This window comes from Dipodomys spectabilis, unplaced genomic scaffold, assembly GCF_019054845.1.
Source record: "Dipodomys spectabilis isolate Male_0828 unplaced genomic scaffold, ASM1905484v1 ptg000032l, whole genome shotgun sequence".
Taxonomy (NCBI): domain Eukaryota; kingdom Metazoa; phylum Chordata; class Mammalia; order Rodentia; family Heteromyidae; genus Dipodomys; species Dipodomys spectabilis.
This window is the reverse complement of record NW_024870709.1, coordinates 27197595-27204479: the sequence shown is the minus strand read 5'-3', so window position 1 is coordinate 27204479 and position 6885 is coordinate 27197595. Positions and strand designations below refer to the sequence as shown.

General features: G+C 34.4%; 1 non-coding gene across 1 annotated transcript; it reads right to left on the bottom strand.

Annotated features, from left to right (window-relative positions):
• Nucleotides 1-2661: 2661 nt before the first annotated feature.
• Nucleotides 2662-2770, bottom strand: LOC122105712. Its single transcript, XR_006147072.1, has one exon. It is a non-coding gene; the product is annotated as a U6 spliceosomal RNA (small nuclear RNA).
• Between the last annotated feature and the right edge of the window lie 4115 nt (nt 2771-6885).

Sequence of the window (6885 nt, the reverse complement as noted above, 5' to 3'; positions counted from 1 at the left end):
TTGGGAATCAACTTAGTTTTACTAATAGTTCTAGAAGAAAGTTGCGATGCACCATTTCCCACTTTTATACTTATGTTTATTTTTTCACCAATGCAAATATCTGGAAAATATAGTCCATTCTCCCATTGTCCTTTATTTCTTATAAATTTTCCTTGAACTGTTATTTTGGGTTTTATTTTGTTGTGAAGGTGATTACGGCTACATAAATCAGGTATTGAATATCTTTATTTTTGAACAGTGTCCCCCCTTCTTTTGTTTACTCTCAACTTTTTCCCTCCTGATCAACTCTGCCCCCAAGTTGTATAGTTCTTTTTCAACATAATGTCTACTGGGTATCACTGCTGAATTAGTTCACCCTTTGTCTTATCATTTCTGTGCTTCTCCTTCCATTCCCCAAATCAGACAAACTGACATATAATACAAAAGGTGCAGGATAGCATTTTGTTTTCTTTTTCCCTTGGAGAACCATACATACATTTTATCTTTGTGCCTTCCTTACAGTTCTGCTGTTTGCCGTCCATGATCCTTCTTCAAGAGCTGCTTGACCTGTTATGGTTTGACCTACACAGCTGTTTTCTTTATACTTTTCCAATTTTAGCTTTCCAAACATGGCCTATTTTCTGATACCTGATCTCTATATTATGTACCTTCTCCTGTATCAGAAAGCTAGTTTCATTCTGTAGTTGACTTCCAGCTCATTTTTATTTGGCTTATCTTCTCTTTGTTTGCATTACTGTCTTCCTTCCCATTTCCCTTTTCCTTTCTCATATTTAGACTCCACACAGAACCATGTGCTCAAAAATAAACACACTTGATCTCACACTGTAAGAGTTGTCTTCTTCCTGCTGTTTCCTTGCTGTAACTCTTGTTTATCTCCAGCTACTTTACATTGTGCCTCTCATCACAACACCAACCCCACCTTCTTTATTTTCACCTCTATTCTTAAAACTTCTAATTTCCCTTTGTTTCCTTGAGCCCCGGAGACTTCCCCATAGATGATATGCACTTCTTCTTTTACCTTAAGCCAATGAAACTGGGGACACTTTGCCTGCTCTGATGAAAGTGATAGTGTTAGATAAAAACTTTCTTTGACTCTGAGTTCTGTACAGATTTCGATTCTAAGAACTAATTTGTGTTCTTTGTTTTAATAGTAATATCAGTACAGGTGATACATATACATATGCATGTATAAATTTAATATGTATAGAACACGTCACTGAATTCCTGTAATTCCTATTTTGTAATATATTTATGGTGTATATAACACAGTCTCTCAAATGATACAATGCATTATGATGACACCCTGTGTCCTGATTGTTACTTATGGGCTCACATTTTGTCACTATTGTGCACAATTTTGAAATTATCCTCTGCTTTCATTCAGAGGCAAAGCTAGTTATCTATAAAGTAACTAACTTATCATTCCCTTGCCAAATCTCTACTTTGTACTTCTTTCACCTAAGTACAAGTCCCTGACTGTGTGATAATTTAACCATAACTATTAATTTATCCTCATTTGCCCTAAGTAGGTCACCATCTCTCTTGTGTCCACTCGCTCATTATAAAAAAGAAATAACAATGTAGAGGTTTTGACCTACTAATGGATGTAGTCTTTCTGCTGATGTTAAAAATGTTCGATTTTATGTTTGTTGCTCTGTAACCTAAATCTTTCTTTAAACCTCTGAGTAATTGAGATACTTCAGTATCAATGATAAATTTATGAAAATGGAACAAATGTTTATGATACAATATATTGCTTCTTTCTGAAAAGTTGTGCTGTGTTTTTTGTCAAACTAAACTAAACTTCTCTCTGTGCACAAGTCTTTTAGTTCTTTCTCCTTCAAAGGGGATATTCATGTTTGCCTTTCTTCTGTTTATCTTTGTATATCTTATTTGTTGTGAGTTTTAAAAAATAAAATAAGCAAAGAACCCTCCCGCCCTCACTTGTCTTTTTCTAATATTATTGTCTGTACAATCTGCTTCATTTTCCATTCCTTCTGTTTCTTGTTCTCACTCTCTATTGAGGATAATTATTAATCTTTTCCATGTCTTTTATTCAGTAAAGGAGAGAAAATGTTGGAATCAGTACCATGGTGTGTGTGTGTGTGTGTGTGTGTGTGTATCAATATATAATGGCTTTAATAGATCACCTACTTAATAACTTCATTTTTCCCTTCTCATCATTCTTTGCTCCTGTAGGCTTTTCCAGGGTCTTACCTTTAATAAAAGATGTTATTTAATGTTCATAGTAGATTTTTGTTTAAGAGAGTTAAATGTATAAAAGTAACATCCAGAAGAGCCATCCATCTTCCCTCTCTCTATATATTTTATTACATATTTTATATAATATATAAGTAGTATATTTTATATTTATATATAAATTCATAGTTATATTTATAAATTTATATTTAAACATGCAAATATGTCTAAATTTTTCTATATGAGATTTAGCCCATTTTAAAAAACAATTGACCATATTTCTTTGAAGTAAATAAGGCATCATAATGTTCTGCCTGTGTTTGTTAAATTAAAATGTGCATCATCATAGAAGAGTTCAAAGAAATAGTGAATTTATCTACATAATATCTTTGACATTAGCAAGGTACAAGAACCAGAAATAAATCACTAGATGCCTTAATAGAGTTTGCTATTTCTTTCTTTCTTAATATGGAACGCTTCATGAATTTACGTGTCATCCTCGCTCAGGGGCCATACTAATCTTCTCTGTATGGTTCCAATTTTATAGTATGTGTACTGCTGAAGAGAGCACAGATTGTTAGAATATGTAAGAAGAGACAAACCTAGAATTTCATGACTTAAAAATCCAATTTCAAACCACCCCAAGTGTGATATGTACCATTGACAGTAACAAAGCTTTTGAACTCACAGATTACTCGTACCTATTAATCTCACACAGAGCTAGGAATGTTCTAGAAAATCTCCATAGTCCTTTCCCTGCCCCCACTATTTGATTTACTTAAAGGCAGATCTCATCCTTCTATAAAGCTTTCTTTAAACACATTGCCGGATTCCTTGAGTATATGAATTGTAATAAATGTTTCCATGTTGTGGGGTGTGACATCACGGAACGTGTCCGGGCTGATAGTTGCGAGACCATTCGCAGAACAGCATGGGAGACCATGGGCCTCTCGCAGAGTAACACTGCACTTTTGCATTGTGGCAAATTGCAATCCACAGGAGATGATGGTGGCCACGGAGAGTTTCTCCTTCGTGAGATTCAGGTTAGAAAGTCGAGCACATCTTGAGTCCTATTCTACTAAAGAATGGTACAGTACGTGTTTTTGGAACCATTGCCTACGTATGGCTGAGAGAGAGAATATTGGTTCCTTTTAAGAGGATCATGCTTTCTGTAATTTTGGTTTTCTTCTCTGAGATTTTCATCCGGGTGCTTCTAGTAGAAGAAGTGGAGAAGAAGTGGTGCTTCTAGTAGAAGAAGCTCCAGCTGTGGAGCCATGTCTCGACAATCAGATAATATAACTGGGTTAGAATAGAAAAGATGTGTGTGAAACCCTTATAAGCATCTGGATCCAGTAAGCATCTTGACAACAGCAAGAGATGATCTCAAGCCCCCAACAACTGTATTGTGAAGGGAAAAGATGAGATTTCCTGATAACTGAAGGAAAAACAATTATAAAGAAAAGATGAGAAATATAGGTAGTTTAGCAGGATATGGGTGGCTCGTGTATATAATACTGAAGAGGCTGAAATTTGACAAACAAGTTTCAAAGACAGTTTCCAAATACAGGAGACATTTATTATCAATTAACCAGCACGCAGGTGGAACTGAAGGTATGGCTTAATGGTAGATTACCAGCTAAGAGCAGAAAAGCTGACAATACCAGCACACACACACACACACACACACACACACACACACACACAAACACACATTATATATCCATATATCACAAATATCACAAATAGCAATGCACATCTGAGGTGAGCATTTTCTCCTGCCTAAAATTAAGGAGATAAGTAAAACCAACTGAAGGACTCTGTAGAGACCTCTGCATTGAAGACATTCACAGAAAGTGTTTCTGAAAAGATACTGGTAGATTTCTTTCCTTAATTTTCTTACTGCAGGTGGGGAAAAACATACTGTATTTATGATAGTTAGAAGAGAAGTAATGATTAATATAAACAACTCTTTCTGTTATTTTAAAGACTCGTCTTTAAGCAGTTTCAGAGAGAAAGATCATTTCTTTCAATAATATACTGGCTTTCCCTAAACCATGTGACTAGCCACTGCATTAATGTTCAGAAAAAAATCAAGATGTATAAAAGTAGCTGAAATAAAATATGAAAAATCATAAAAAAATCTTCTCAGAAGGGAAGGAAAGAGACTTTTCTTAAGCATTAGGACTCATGTTTCCCATTAAAGAACAAGGAAATGTGACTGATACTAAAAAAAGTAAGCAGACTATAGTGTACGTATGACAATATATATTGTAATTTTTTCTGTATGTTTGGTCCTTGTTGAATGTTTAATAAACCCTGCTCAATTCTCAGTGTGAATTTGGTTACTTAGAATTAAATTTATGATTATTTTATTAAAAACATTTAATTGATTTTTTTCTAGAGATTAACAGTATAGGTCATATGAAAAAGAAGAGTATATTTTACAAGTTTACCAAACCATTCTGGAACAAAATATGTGAAAATTAGAGAATAATCTTACTTCTGTTTATTACATGTTTTTAAAATGTTTTATTTCTTTTTAGATGTGCCAACCATTGCACTCCATATTCCAATAGTCCATTGCACTCCATATTTCAATAGTTCGGAGTTTTTTGGGGTTTTTTTGGTAAGAAATTAGGTCAATATATGTTAGAATTATGTTACTCTTTAAGAAACTATCATTTTCTGACATATAATTTGTAACCTGGACAATTTTGACCCCTTCTACTATTTATTGTATAGATTTATTTTATTTAGCTGCTTTCTGTTGTACATGTTTTTAAAAATTCCATTTTAAGGTTTGATAACAAATAATTTTTACATTTTAACAAAACTATCAACAATGAAAAATAATTTTGATTGTCTCTTTAACAAATTATTTTGAATGTCTTTTACTCTTGTACATGAATGTAAACAACATTTGTAACTAAGCCTTCCCAGAGGTGGGACCATATTAAGTATTTATTGTAATTGGTATGTGATTGAAAGAAATGCTTGTCTTTTCAGATCTGGCCCTTAAAATCTCTTATACTGATGTCCAGGTCTTTGTTTATTTTCCATTATTTTCCAGGTTGTTGCAAAGTTTACAGTTGAGGATGCTAGGAATGTAGAACTTTGATTGTCATTTTTTAACAGAATATATGTTATTTGTTCATCATATTATTTATAAGCAGCCCTTCAAAAGCATGCACATGCCTTCTTTAAAAGCTATATTTAAATAGTTTGAAGGCCACTTTTTGTTTTTTGATTGTTGCTCAAGAGGATTGTAAGTAAACTACATGACATTGCCTGAATTCTTGAATGACTCCTTGAGCATCCTTCTTCTTACTCCCTGGCAACCCACAGGGAACCATGCCCTTAGCCGCCAATGAACTCCCTGATGTTGAAGTTTAGTTTTTATACCAGTTATTTTATCCTGTTATAGCATTTTTATCTAATGCTTAAAGCTACTATGATCTAATCTGAAATTGAGCTGAAATTTTCTTTCCATTCCCTCTTAAATTTTTGGTGCAATAAATGCCAAATGTTTACAGTTTTAAGACTGTTTCCTATTGAGTTGACCACCCTGTCTATATTTAGCATTTCTTAGCATTTCTAAATTTATATCACATCCAGATTCCTAGTCAGGGAATACGCTCTAATTTTCCTTCTATTTGATAACATCTTCTGGGATTCAATTATCCAAACTGTGTTTATACCAGTAGAAAGTCAGAAGACATTCGGTATCAAGTAATATGAACCTGCCATTTGTGAATACTAAATACTTTAATGCTTCCTGTAAGTAGTCCTATCACTCAAACACACAGATGGGTTTATTACTTTTCTGTTTCTGTCATCAACAAGAAACTGTCTCTGCAGTGAGAATAAATTATATCAGGCAGCTATTCTGCTAGTTAGACTGGCCTTTCTGGATATCCTAGAAAGTTTAGGTGTATAGGTTAGAAAACTAGACAAGATTAACAATTCACATTTAAATACCATTGGATGAAATCTCAACTGGAAACATCATGACTGCAACCAAAGAACACACAAACTCCAAGACAATATAAGTGCTTGGAATCAAATAGAATCTTTCCTTTTGCTTCTGTAACAACTTAGGGATTTAATTCAAGACAAACATACTATCTCACAATTTCCATGGGTGAGGTGATGAGTACTTATCAAGTAGCTCTTCTGCTTAGCACAGTCTGAAATCAAAGTTTCAGCCAGCATGTCAATCCTTTAGGAAGTTTGCAGAGCTCTTCCCAGCTCTCTGGCCACCAGTAGACTTAATTTCTTTAGTTTTGTAGGACTGATGTCTCTGCTTTTTCATAGACTATCAACTCAGAATCACTGTCAGCTTCAAAAGGTCACCATTTCCCAATAGTAGTTCGCAAAAGTAACCATCTAGCTTGTTCTTCAAATTCTGCACAAGTGAATGTGTCTGTGTTTTGCTGTGTCTGTTTTTTTGTTTTGTTTTGTTTTTCTGCTTCTGGATGGAGGAAGTTCTGCTTTAAGCATCCTTGTGATGAGATTGCTTCCACTTGCATAATATTAGATGATTTTTCTTATGGTCTATGACATCTAACAAATCTCTCTAATGTTGCTTTTTGTTTTTTTTGGGGGGGGGGTCCAGTCGTGGGGCCTGAACTCTGGGCCTGGGTGTTGTCCCTCAGCTCTTCAGCTCAAGGCTAGCGCTCTACCACT